The 14,488-nt window shown below is 40.8% G+C and overlaps 1 pseudogene; it reads left to right on the top strand.

The window, feature by feature from the left end:
- The first annotated feature begins 10,527 nt into the window (after nt 1-10,527).
- Nucleotides 10,528-12,307, top strand: LOC145500789 (kinesin-like protein KIF17; annotated as a pseudogene).
- Nucleotides 12,308-14,488: the final 2,181 nt, after the last annotated feature.

Here is a 14,488-nt window from a genome sequence, read left to right as displayed (position 1 = left end):
AATGTGTACATGCATTTCGTCATCGTCAATTGTTGACTTCACTGTTTGGCTTCAGGGTTGGAGTCTTGAAAGCGCATCGGCTATGTACATCTTCTTTCCAGGAACATGCTTGATCTCCTTGAAGTGGAATCTCATCAGTCGCATTCTAAATCTTTGAATTCTTTGTGGAAGTTGATCCAGTGTGTGAGTACTCAGGAGTGGCACCAGGGGTTTATGGTCTGTTTCCATTGAGATTGATTTTCCCACAATGTACTCCCAGGATCGTTCACATGCCCATGTGAGTGCTAGGGCTTCTTTTTCGATTTGTGCATATCTGGTTTCAGTGGGCGTCATCGCTCGCGATATGAATGAGACTGGTCGCCAGGAGTTGTCAGGTTGGAGTTGAAGAATTACCCCACCTAGGCCAAAGGATGAAGCGTCAGCTACCACTTTGGTTTCCTTGTTTGGATCGTACAGAACCAGTACTGGAGCTCGCGTGAGGTCAGATTTGATCTGCTCAAATGCTTTCTGTTGGTCACTTCCCCATGTCCATTGGTTCCCTTTGTGAAGAAGGTCTCTGATGCTCTTTGTCTTGTCAGCGAGGTGCTCGGAAAACTTGCTTAGTTGGTTCACCATGCCAAGAAATGTCCTCACTTCTTGCACGTTCTGAGGTGGCGGTAGGTCTGCAATTGCTTGTAGCTTTTCAGGATCTGCCTCAATTCCATTGAAGCTTATAACGTGTCCAAGAAACTTGACTCTGTCTGTGCTGAACTGGCATTTGTCTAGGTTGAGTGTCACGCCAGCTTCAACCAGACGCTTGGGTACTGCTTCTAACCTCTGATCGTGTTCAGTCTCATCTTTGCCATGGACTAAAACGTCATCTATGTTGCATTCCACGCCATCTAATCCCTGGAGGATCTGACTCATATTCTTCTGGAATTTCTCAGAACCAGAACTGATTCCGAAGGGCAACACATTGAAACAGAAACGGCCCCATGGAGTGATGAATGTTGTCAGTGGTCTTGATTCCCACGCTAGCTTTATCTGCCAGAATCCTGAGTTGGCGTCAAGTTTAGAGAACACTCTGGAACCTGCCAATCTTCCGAGAGTTGTGTCTACTGCTGGAAGTGGATGGTTCTCTCTCTTGACGTACTCAATCAGCTTGCTCAGGTCGACGCAGACCCTGACCTTGCCATTGCTCTTCGGGGTCACCACCATGGGAGCGCACCAATCAGTGGGTTGGTCAACTCTGGATATGACTCCTGTCTCCAACATCCTGTCTAACTCTTCTTTTGTTTTCTGATACAAGGGGAAGGGTACTTTCCTTGGAACTGACACTTGGAAAGGTTTAGCATCCTCTTTGAGTGTGATACGGTTACTTTCCTCCATGACACCTAGTCCTTCGAACAACTTGGGGTATTTGTCTGTTACTTTACTCTTGTAGTCATCACTGCTCAGGCTGTCAAGTCTGCTTATCAGCTTCAGAAGTTCAACTGGCTTTCTTCCTAGCAAAGGTCGCTCCAAATCTTCTATTACATACACTTGCTCCTTAGCAATCTTATCTTGCACTTGCAACTCTGCTATGAAAGTTCCTAGACAGCTCAGTTTCTGTTTACATGGTCCCATGAGTAGCCTGGTGGTACTGCTAAGTGATGGAACTGGTTGCAAACTGTGATACAGGCTGGGTGGAATAACTGTTACATCCGCACCGGTATCCAATTTAAATTCTGCTTGCAGTCCATTCAATGAAACTTTAGCTTTCCATGAATCTTCTGTACTTCTTTGGGCAGCAGATAGTTCAGTGAGTTCACCTAGGAAGAACTCTCCTTCTTCTTGTCTCCCAGGAAAATTCACTTCACCCACTCTCTTGTCTGATTGAGATCTGCAGGCCTTTGCCCAATGTCCTACTTTGGAGCACTTGTTACATTTCGATTCTCTGGCTGGACATAGTCTCTTTGGGTGTGGTTGACCCATGCACCTTGAACATTGTGCTTCAGGAGTCTTCCCATTTTTAGACTTGGGTGGTTGCTTTTTCTTCTTGATATCTTCTTTAGAATCTTTTCCCTTTCCTTTGGACAAACGATCAACATGCGCTGGTGGTGGGTCAGATTTGGTTTCCTGTAGGAACGTTTGCTGCTTTTTAACTGTCTCCGACTGCCTGGTTTTTGTAATTGCTTTCTCTAAAGTCAGCTTGGAATCCAGTTGCAGCTGTTCAGAGAGCTTCTTGTCTTTTATCCCTACCACAATTCTATCTCGGATAAGATCGTCTCTTAGTGTTCCAAATTCGCAGTATTCAGCAAGACAATACAAATCTGCTATGAAATTATCCACTGACTCACCATCTTGTTGACTTCTCAGGTTGAACTTGGCTCTTTCAAATATTACGTTTCTCTTTACCACAAAATGAGCTTCAAACTTGCCTTTCACCACGTTGTACTGCTTTGCTTCTTCAGTTGTCAGTCCGAATGACACTACGATGTCGTCAGCTTCTTCGCCCATCGAATAAATCAAAGTATTCACTTGGCTCTCGCCGTCCTTTTGGTCGAGTCCAGTCGCTTTTCGAAATCGTTCGAAACGCCTGATCCAACGGGACCATTCTTCGGGTTTCAAGTTGAACTTTTCAGGTGGTGGAACTTGGTAACTCGCCATGGGTATTTGTTGAACCATGGGCTGCTGTACAGCTGCGGCGACTTGTGGTTGTGCGGCGTGAGCGCCAGCTTCGTTCGGCTCTTCAACTACTTGAGGTTGTTCAGCTTGAATTCCGGCCTCGTGTGCACCTTGGTCTCCCATATTTCCGTTTTGTCTGATTGTTCTTCAGTTTAAAGGCTATTGGGAACTTCCCGCTGCCACCATGTCGAGTTATTTGGGCTTACGATAGTCTTCAGTGAACAACACGTGTTTACTTCAAGACGCCATCTTTAATAACCAACATGCATCTCGCACGTAACTAACTTGAACAATACTTCATGTAAGCTAACACAACACAGTACACATTCGAAAAGTGCTCAGAAACGCCTTCCAGAAGTGCTATCGGCTGTTGCAGCAATATCCCAGATATAAAGAAAGATAGACTGTACAATTTACTGACGAAGAGAGGTCAATGCTACAATCTGAAGACGTAAACGGTGGTTGATTTTGTCGAACCGAAACAAGCGAATCGAGTCCGTGAGAACCATTAATTGAAGAACTCTCACCGGAATTTGCTCCGCAAACTTTCAAACGCTATTTTCAAAATTTTCTGCTTAAAGCCAACCAGCAATTCGTAGAAGTACTACCGACAACCTATATCTTCCAGTCCCGCAGTATTTATAACATAGCCGGCAAAGTTGTGTGATCAATCAAAAAGCGTTACGACTGATATGTAAATATAGGTCGCAACTGTACGCCGCCAACCAACACTTATTTCTCTTTCGATTTAGATAAAATTCGAAGATTAATCCTTAAGAATTAAATGATAACAAAACTGTTAGACTCACAGAGTTTTCCGAAGGTTTGGAAATCAGCAGTGCGACAAACATTCTGTGCAATAGTTCGTATTCGTAATCTGTGTCGAAAATATGACCGCGTAACATTATCTGCGGACCGCTCAGGGAACACATCCTTTTCGCTTATCCGACGAATTTCACTGCAAACTTTGAGAAAAATTTACATTGTTTATTTGGAGTGTGACAATGTAAAATCGGTAATTGTATGAAATGTTTCCTTCCGCCTTTGCTCAGTTCTCGCAGCTTCAAAAATACGGGTCCAAACAATTCTACGATTTTCAATCGATCGAAGCCAGCGTTTTGGAAGTCATTAAGTCTCGAAAACTGCAACACTTACGTCGCTCTAATAAACATGAAGCATTCCAGAAAGTAAAACACAAACTGGATTTAATAGAACAACCATACCTTGACAAAATACATTCTCGCTAAGGACAAATGTAAACGGGCTATAAACATGCGTGGGAATCTTGTGTTTAGGTGACATACATACATACATACACGCATACACGCATACATACACACATAATTTATTTGGTAAAGCAGGTTGGGGAACTGGCAAGACAACAAGTCCTGATGTGGACCGGCACTATCTAAAAGGATTAATTAATATACACTTAGATACGAAATTACCATCCAAACAGTCCTTGAGTTTTCTTTACTGTTTTTCGTTTGCCTGCTCCTCCACTTCGTATCTAGCTTTCCATTTCTAATATACAAGCAGCTCGTCCGCAAACAAGTCTTCCCCGTCGTCGCTTGAAATATTGCAAATTGCTCTCAAAGCTCTACAAGTAGTGAGTTCACAGTTGTCGAACGTGCTCGATCTAAGTTTATTTCGGGTTCTTCCGAATCGAAACTTAACTCTGACTCCAGTGACGAAAAAGAAATGATTCTGAAACAAAACTTGGCCGTTTTAATCCCAAAATATATTGGAACGATTAGTTTTGTTTTCCATTTTATCGAGCAAATACAGAGAGCTGACTGAGGTGCCATTGTGTTTGGTTCCTGGGTAGACGTCATCAGCAACCGCCGCCCCAGGTTTCCTAAAACGCGGTCGTGCAACACTTCAAGCGCGACTTTGAAAGGGCATAGAAAATCGAGGATTCAACCAAATTCAAACATTTTTTCGCCCAAATGCTTCGAATAACAAGTGGATTCGTTTTAGGGAAAACGAATTTTGGGGCTAGGTGCACTGTAAGGTTTAAAACCAGACCTAAGATTAAACATACTGCTACTAACTAAGGACATAATGCTTTCATATCTCAACAATTTTCCACAAAATAAGCACATGCTAAATTTAGGTCTGAGAAAGGTCAAACAAGAAACCACAGCACCGGAGATGATTTCATTTCACCGAACATCGTAGCGCGATAAACACAAACATCACACACACCGAAGAGTTTGAGATCACCGCAACACCGCAAGTTGGGATTTTATTCCAGCCGCATCACCGCATTAAAAAAACGATCAACACCGCAAAGCCCAATGTCCCTCTCCGTCAGCGACCTTCAAAAATTCCAGTTTATTTTCTGACTTTGAAAGTCTGTCTGAGTTAAGGAGTAAAAATGCAAGTGAGTGCCAAGTGACCCTGAGATAGCCCAAAGTAAGCGTTGACGTCTAAGCCGGGACAAATACTAAGAAGAGATGTTCCGGTCGGAAAATAACGAGAAATTCGAGGCAAGCCTTGTTAGAGTTATCTGAGATATATGTGAAATAGTGTACTGTACCTTATAATCAATGTCAGAGGGCAATTTGATACTGAATTAGTCTTCGTTCTTTCTAGTTTGATTGAGGTTTTCTCAGTCGCTAATAAACTAAAGGAAGACTTAATTCACCAATTACAATACTCAACATCTGCCACAAAGGCACCTGCACGATTTCGAGATGGTCCGGACGGGGTTAACTGACAAATGACAAATGGCACAAAAATAACTAAAGAAAGACTTTTAATTAAAACTCACCAATTATCAGAATACTCAACATCTGCCAAGAAAGAACCTGCACGATTTTGAGAGGGCCTGACAACTGACAAATGGCAAAAAATAACTAACAACAGACAAATACCCGAAAGTTGAACATACAACTTTTAAGACGAATGGAATTTTAGTTCCGTTCGTCTAAAAAAGTGATGTTGGAAGGGTTTTAGGTCTTCGGTGAATTATTAGCAGCCACTGAACAGACAACTGACAAATGGCCGAAACTTCAACTGACAACTGACAAATAGACAAATTTTTAACTGTCAACTGACATTTGCACTCCCTCCCCCATCCAGACCCTCTTTGACACTGGAAAGTAACCTGTCTTTACCTAGCTTGTTACACGGTTTTTTTTGTTTTTTGATGGGACTTTGAACATTGTCTTAAAAACGCAATTAAATATTGCCGTAATATTTCGATTTGTTAAAACTCAGAAATGATAAATAATAGGTACAGTCATAGAGAAATGGATAATGAAAACAAAATGAAACGGAACATGAAGGTAATTAAAGCACTAAACACGTTCGTGCCTCTAAAAGTCCATGGATCACCCCTAAGGCTTTGCGGACAGGCGATCCAAGTGATTGGATTAATTTTAAGAAGTTGCGTAATGCAGTGAACAGTGCTATCAAGAATGTAACAAAGTCAATGTTTCGCAGAAATCGGTCCCGAACTGTCCAGGGATATAGAAGAAGTGGGCACCTCCTTCGATGATTTTGTTGACCAAACCAGCAGTTGTTTTAGTTTCCAGCGTGTAACTGGTAACTCAATTGCACGTTTTGTCCCACCTAAATAAATTATGCAAGAGAAAGGCAACAGGTCTTGATTCTGTGTCAGCCGGACTGCTAAGAGAATGTCCAGATTTAATCTCCGGGTCAGTCGCTCTGATATTCAATCAATCGATCGACAGTGATATTTTCCCCGACGAATGGAGGAGTGCCAGAATGACGCCTCTTTTTAAGAAAGTTGGAAGTAGGAGTGATCCTTCTAATTATCGACCCGATATCGATTATCCCGGTTGTGGCCAAGGTTTTCGAGCGGATTATTTATGATCAGTTGTATTATTTCTAAACGACAACGATCTTCTCAGTAGACACCAATCTGGTTTTCGCTCGCTTCATTCTACAATTACTGCTTTGATTAAAGCGACTGATAACTGGTCTTTAAACAGCGATCGTGGCTTTAGTAACGCCGTTGTATTTTTAGGTCTTGAGAGGGCCTTCGATATCGTGAACCATACTATTCTTCTTTCGAAATTACAAGCTTATGGTATTCAGGGTTCCACAAACCAATGGTTGTGCTCTTATTTAAAGAACCGAACCCAAACGTGTTTAGTAAACGGGAATAAATCGTCTAAAATGTTCCTTCGCTGTCGTGTTCCACAGGGAACGATTATTGGGTCCGGTCTTCTATTTCTGTTATATATAAATGATCTGCCTAATTGTCTCCAGCATTCCCAACCAAGGATGTACGCCGATGATACTAGTATTACTTTTGCTGGTAGTGATGTTGATGAAATGAATAATTGTATTAATCTTGATTTGGAGAGAGCTCGTGTGTGGCTTGCAGCCAACAAACTAACTTTAATTATGACAAAGACAGAATTCCTACTGATTGGTTCTAAGCAAAGGTTATTAAATTCTACAGCGAATCCCACTGCCACAATTAACCAGTTTCCGATAAAGCAAGTCTCGACTGTAAAATCCTTAGGTGTACACATTGATGAAAATTTTACTTGGGAGTGTCATATCAACGAACTTTCTAAAAAGATTGCTTCTGGTACTAGGGCCGTTAAACGTATTAGGTGTTAGGTATTAGGTCCCATATAAGACTCTACTTTCCATCTACAATTCATTAGTCCAACCTCATCTCAATTACTGCAGCTCGGTGTGGGGATCCTGTTCGAAGAGTCTTTCTCAAAAGTTAGAAAAATTATAAAATCGTGCTGCACGTGTCATAACTTTTTGAAATTACGATCGTAGTACTGATGAATTGTTGCGAATGGTAAACTGGGTTAAACTGGACCGTCAACGCCTTGTTGATAAATCAATAATGATGTATAAGATTGTAAATAATATGGTTCCGGACTATCTTAGTACGCACTTTGTCTTCGTTCCGATACCTTAACCTATAACTTAAGAGATAGTGACTGTTCGCCTGCCATTCCACAGCCCCGCACTAATTATTGTAATAGAAGTCTGTCCTACAGCGGAACTGTATTGTGGAATTTACGCTTGGATATTCGTCAGTCACCGTCTCTTGATGAATTTGAATCTAAGTTGAGGAATTATGATTTTGATGGTCGTCTTATATAAGTTTTATTTTGCTTTTATACACGGCTTCCCAGGCAGGTTTTTTATTATTTCTCTTATCGTAGTTATTAGTGATTTATTAGTTAGGTAGTTAGACTAATTTAATTCAATATTGTAAAGTCCTGAAGGAAATACAGTGTCTAAATAAAGATTTTACCTTTACCTTACCTTTACCTTAAGCAATAGAGGACCGTTTCCTTGTTTACACAGTCTCGTCTGAACACGAGGGGGTGGGGGCTTAGAGTTGGAATAATGTAGAGCCGAGGAAAACCGAGAAGCATAACTGTCTCGAATTCTCACAACTCCTCGAGTGTTTAGATGGGGCTATATAAGCACGGAAAAAGTCCCCTGTTGCCCTTTTTTTTCTCGTTTAATTATCTATAATGTTTAAACGAGAATGCATTTTCCCCAAAGTATATACCTCTAAAAACAGATGATATGAGAAAGATAGAACATACGAAGTTGCTGCTGAATATCCTCTTAGTGTAAGTTTGAATTTCCATTCACTATAGGTTACTTTTGTCGAAGTGTCTTCAGAAAAAATTGTCACCAGACCTAGATCAGCAAATATGATATACAATAACACGATTAACTTAGCAAACTTATGCAAATAATTTGAAATGCCGAAAAGAATTTCCTTTTCCATCTGAAAATAGTGTTCAAAACGTTGACAACGTTTTCCTTGGTGCAATTAAATGCTAACCATATTTCTGTTTAATTAGACCGTTATGTCAACTGACTACCTCTCAAATACTCCGTGTTTGTACTCTTGTCAAACTAAATCATTTGAAAACAAATTTATACTGGAAGAGGCAGGAGTTTGAAATTAAAACGCCGTAGCGCGAAAGGACCGGACGTTATAAACTTTTCAGCTGTCCAATTAATCGCACAAACACCGCGAAAGTAAAATAAGTAGGGAGCCGCTCTCTCCAATTTCTTTTTTCGGGGTGGGCGGCTGTAACACAAGCTAAAAAAAACTGAGACACCCGTTTTATCGATTTTTACTTTTTGACATAGCGAAGGAAGTAGAATCCTAATTTTCGAGGCCTCTACATTGAAAACCTCGTTGCAGTCCCTCCTTTTCATAAACACCTGCTCATTATTTCTTGACAACAAGAAAAAGGAGCTCGATAATTTATTCCTGTTCCTATATTAAACCGGGGTTTGATCAAATATTAACAAAATTGTAGCATGCTTCTTTACTCAAAAATAATACAAAACGTTGCCAAATTATCTTCTTTCTTCGACTCAAAGTATCGTACTTATGCAGACCGTTAACTACGCCAACGTCAGTTCGCTGTTTCAGCTTACTTATTTCAGCAAAGTACAAGTTTGGCTTTTTATCTTCAAAGTTAGGGTCCGCTGAAACCAGCTGTTCATGAACTTTGAGACAAAAAACGCAGCAGTCGGAAATTACTTTTTTCCTAACAACTCCTTTTGAGCTGTTTTCCAAACAGTAGTTTAGTTTTCCCAAAACTATCATACAACCTCGACACTAAAAGATTGTGAAAAACCAATTCTATTATCCTCATTATGGTCGTGGCTTGTAGTTATCCTTTGAAGTTTTCTGTCGTGTGAATCTCTAAATTTCGGCAAATAAAATGTTTTGTAAGAACGGCGAAAGTTTTCCTCACCTCAGAAATGCCTTCGACTAAACTTCTACACCAACGGAAAAAGGAAAATTTCATTTCGGGTTTTGCATTGTCTACTATACTACCAAAGGAGAAATTCAATTCTTTCTTCTCTACATGCCTCAATTTATTCTTCTAGTTACAACTGCAAAACACCCATTAAAGCCAAAAATGCATATTTAAAAAGAAAATACTCCATATGGTATGTTGCTTTTCGGCCACCTCCTGAAAGGAGATTTTAAAGCAAGTTTACATTAGACATTTTTAGATAAAGTCAGTCCTGGAATTTTGCACCCATAAATCTTAGCGGAAAGACCTACGATAGTAAAGCGGTTGATTACTACAATTTATACCAGGCCTACTCTGGGACCTAAAGTCGCCTTAAGTCGCCTAAAGTCACCTAAAGTCGCCTTAAGTCGCCTAAAGTCGCCTTAAGTCGCCTAAAGTCACCTAAAGTCGCCTTAAGTCGCCTAAAGTCGCCTTAAGTCGCCTTTAAAAGTCGTCTTAAGTCGCCTAAAGTCACGTTAAGTCGTCTAAAATCGCCTTAAGTCGCCTAAAATCGCCTTAAATCGCCCAAAGTAGCCTAAAGTTACGGCGACTTTAGGTCCCAGAGTAGGCCCTATACCATCGTTTAATCCCAATATTTGACTAACCTTAGCTGATCTAGAAGATGTCTTTTGTCAACGAAGCGTGTAGCAGCAGCTAGGTTTATGTTCACGTCAAGCTTTACAATTTTTGTTAGCATAAATGCGGATAAACCAGCTGAAAACATGTGATAAAAGTGGAAAGGGGATTTTAATATGAGATTCCCAAACTCATTAATTATTCATGCAGCTCTTACCTAACCGGAGCATCTTATCCTGGTCAGGTGGATGGGTTTAGAAACCCAATGAAAAACGAGTTGAAAACCACGATATTTGATATTGTTAAAAAAAGGAAAGAGCCATGTGCATTAGCTGTTCATTGCTTAGAAAAGAATACATTACACGTTCGTAGAAAGTGTTCGAATCTACCCTTCCTTTGTTGTTACGTACAAATGCCTTAAAGTTCATCGAAGCAATGTCTGCAGCCAGTTCTAAAAAGTTTTGTCCTCGCCCAATATGTGTGACAACGAAGTCAAGCAGATCTTTAGAGCGTGCAGTTCTATAAAATGCCTTGACAGGAAACTCGTCCTTGAGTACTTGTGAAATGTTTTCAAGGATATCTGTTGAGGCAGAGTAGAATTCATGGCCAGAGGATGTATGGTCTGCCAGATTGTAAGGACATCTGTAGATAGACTGAACCAGAATTATATTTCCATTGAGGTCATACATCAGTCTTGGGTGACGCGGGCTTTGGTGTGTCAGTTGTGTGGTCCAAGTGTGAAATACCAAAGGACACTTACGACTGGGACAAAGTAATTCTATCTGATAGTGTCGTAACGGACACCACAGAAATATTTTTGACATCAAAACATTGCCTGGATTTAAGGGCGAATGGTAAATCTCGAGCAAAGATCAGAGCATGTTACAAACTGTAGAAGACAAGACTAGCAAGGGTGTTCAAGAGGTCAAAGACTTTATACCAGGGTTGGAAGATTTACACTTCCTAAGTCAAGGTCTTCCCAATGATATGTCGGTAAAAAGGCTGCAGGAACTTCAGGAAAAGTTTGTTGGCGGTGAGAAGAAAAATGATCAGAAATTGAAAAAGAAAAGAAAGCCGAGGAAGATCTCTGCTTTGTCGTAAAGAGAGAATCTGGCGAAGGCGGAGAAGAAGATGGACGATGATGGTATAATGGTCAAAGTTTAGGACAATTTGCAAGATGAGATCAGAGTGAAGGATTACGTTATTAACCGGGTGGAAGAAAATTTGAAATCCGCACAATCCGAGATAGACGATCTGCAGACTGAATTTGAACGCGATCGCGAAGACTACTTAGAAACGATTCGAAAGCAGGAGCAAATTATCAAGCTTCAACAACAGCTTTTGGACAAGATCCAGCCATGCATACGACGCGACTGTAATTATTACAACATCGATAAGGTTCGATCGGAGAGCATGTGGCACGAAGAACCCGGCAAGTGGAACATCCCTGAGCTAGTCATTACAAAGACAACGCTTCCTACCCCTGGGATTATGCCGGTTGCAAGCACCCCACCCCGGGGCCTGAAATCGCCCGTTAACAGACTCCAGGTCAATAACCAGGGACAAGTTTTCAATGGACACTTAGGGGGGTATCCTGAGGAGCCAAGCGAGGATCGTTTTCTTCAGCATTTGTCGCGGAGCTCTCATGAAGATTACGCGTCGAGTTATTTTAAACGTAAAAGAGCTGACCGGTTATTAGCTGAGAACACCAAATTTGAACGATACGACAAACGAGAGTCATCTCCCTCGGGTGGAACGCGTCCGCAGCTCGGATTTCCAGGTACCGGGGGATCGAGCGGAACGTTGAACAACAATGTTCCCCCGGGGAGTGGAGGTAGTACTGGCGGGAGGCCCGCTATGGGAAGACCGGTTAGATTGGAATCACTACACATGCCGGGGGAAAGGGAAAAGAAGAAAAAAAAAACACAAGAATTTAGACGAAAGAAAGAGAGACGACTGGTCATAAAACAATCCCAATTAATGGTTAGGAGGCTTGAAAATAATCGCGCGAGTCCAGGCGTGAAAATAGTCGCGCGCGTCGTGGGTGATAATCACTTATAGTAACGTTTAGGTAGATATTTGTTGTCTTGTGTTTTGTTGAATTTGATTCTTAGCCTCGCCGTTTCGTAGACGCATAAAGAACAAATGGACGGAGGCGCTATAGAGCTCGGCGTGATGCATACATAAAGTCAGTCATAAACATTGTAATGCCCCTTCTTGTATTGGTTTTATCACATTCGATCGAATCAGAGCCGACAGATTTTACCAAGAAATAGATGTTGATCGGCGTCCGTCCTCAAATGTCAAGTAAGCTATTATGTTAGAGTTAAAATTCGACAAGGAATCAAAAAGGTGGGCTCAAAATCTAATTTATATACATGTAGCTAGTTATGAGTGTATTTCAGTGCACCGTTCCTGGTCAATTAATATATTTCCGAGTGCATGCACTTACAGTGTAAATTATCTATGGTATGCCGGCAGTCCTGCTATCACAGATGCAGATGAACACGTAAAATGGTTGACGGGATTTTTCATTCAAAGAAGTTGTAAATTATGTATAATAATTTCACCTGTGTTGAATGGTCATGACTTTGGGGTTTCTTTAGGCTTCAGTCAATTTTGAAAAAAAAAAAAAAAAGAAAAATGAAATGCCTCTATTGTAGATGAAGCAGCGCATTTAAAAGTTGAACCCAAGAATAATACGAAGTCTGTGACACATGTTTTGCGCTTTTGGCTCTTAATCGTAATCTAAATTTTTCAAAACTATTTTGCTGCATATTCCGTTGTCCTTTACGTCCCGTGTCTCCATACTTGTACAGTTCATTGTTTTAGAGCTTTTGAAAAAAATTCAATGTTTTTATGACTCTACGCAGTGTATTTCTCAAATGCTACAACTGCCGTTTTCCGATCAGATTAACATAGTTGTGAAGTGAAAGCTTGTGAGTTTGGGGGCGAATTAATTTGACCTTTTCAGTAGAGTTGCGGCTGTCTATGCCATCAAGCTGCGTTTGTACTTGGAATTTATTTCAACCTTTGCTGTATCATCAGCAACCCTTTGACTACATTCATTTTGCACTATAATACGAACTATAAATTCCATTAGTTTAATAGGCCATGATTCTTTGGTCGTGCTTTCGTCTAGTGTAATATATATAATATTCTGATGGTTTACACAAATAAAGACTGTGTGTGCATTCGTTATAATTCCAAAATTTCGCTGCAAAGCAAAGTGATGCCCGTAAATACCATGCAAGTAAGTTGATGAACCAGAAAAAAATCTTGCAACTAAACTTGGGATATATGGTCCGGTATTTTCTTTTAGCAATAGAAAACATCCTGCTGAGCTCTCACTTTATTTTCCAGCCCTTATAAATTGCCGGCTGGATCACCATTACCACACTTAACCAAAAATATCTATTCCCCCCCCCCCCCCCCGCCCCCTGCATGTACACCGCTCGTTAAATTGTAATGGCCTGTTAATTGAGCGATAATGCATGCTTCGGGCGCTTGCCAGGGTTACTGTGCTGTGTTTGTCGAAGGCGCATGGCGGATAGGGATCTCTACTGACTCGGTGGAGGCTTTCCAGTTGTCAAAACACAACTCAACTAAACTTTAAGAATTATTTAATATCGTTCTTTTACTTTACAGCCCCTAGTCATCTGCATGTTAGTTCTGGGCCAGAGTGGTTTTCACTTGAGTGTCGACAGTAATCCGTTATGGCTTTTGTCTAGCTCCACAATGTTAATAGTGATTGGTTTAGAAAAAACTGGGGCTATTTCCCAGTCAGAATTAAGATGACAACTTATGGTGACTTCTACAAACAGATTTTCCCGCGCTTCGCATCGGTTACTTGATTCTCCTTCGAGTTTTGCTTGGTTTACTTCATGTTCAGTTTCTTCTGTGTATGGACACTTGTTTGAAAACCGCTCTAATGCCCCTTTCACTATTTTTATCTGCTTCCCTTCTTTCTCACCTCTTATCTTATAATTAAGTTTCTTTCTTCTAAACAATCACAGCTTTACAAGCGGTGTTCATATCTGTATGCTTTGACCTGGGCGATCAATTTTACAACCAACTACTTATATTAATTTTACCTTAATTAAAAGTAAACTGGCCCACTAGAGAAGATATATTGATGAAAACCTATGTTACATCAGAGCGGTTTTCGTAAATCCAAAACCAAAGTAATCACTCTGGCCAATCACAAAGTACGCAGACAATTCAGTGAACCAATCAAAGCTCGAAGTAATTACATGTAGCTGACGCAAAGCGCGGGAAAACGCGTGCGAACGAGTCACGATTAGTTTGATTTATTCTGATTGGACAAAAAGAGGGCGCGAGTTTTTTAAGCCAAGGATACAGCGTAGCTGATGCAAAACCAATTACTTTTCGACGCTGAAACGAAAACCGCTCTAAAGAAACTCACTTTTAATTAATTAACATTTTGGTATGGGACGTTATGATGTCATGTTAAGAGTAAGTTA

This window comes from Orbicella franksi, chromosome 10, assembly GCF_964199315.1.
Source record: "Orbicella franksi chromosome 10, jaOrbFran1.1, whole genome shotgun sequence".
Classification (NCBI taxonomy): domain Eukaryota; kingdom Metazoa; phylum Cnidaria; class Anthozoa; order Scleractinia; family Merulinidae; genus Orbicella; species Orbicella franksi.
This window is presented reverse-complemented; position numbering and strand designations above follow the sequence as displayed.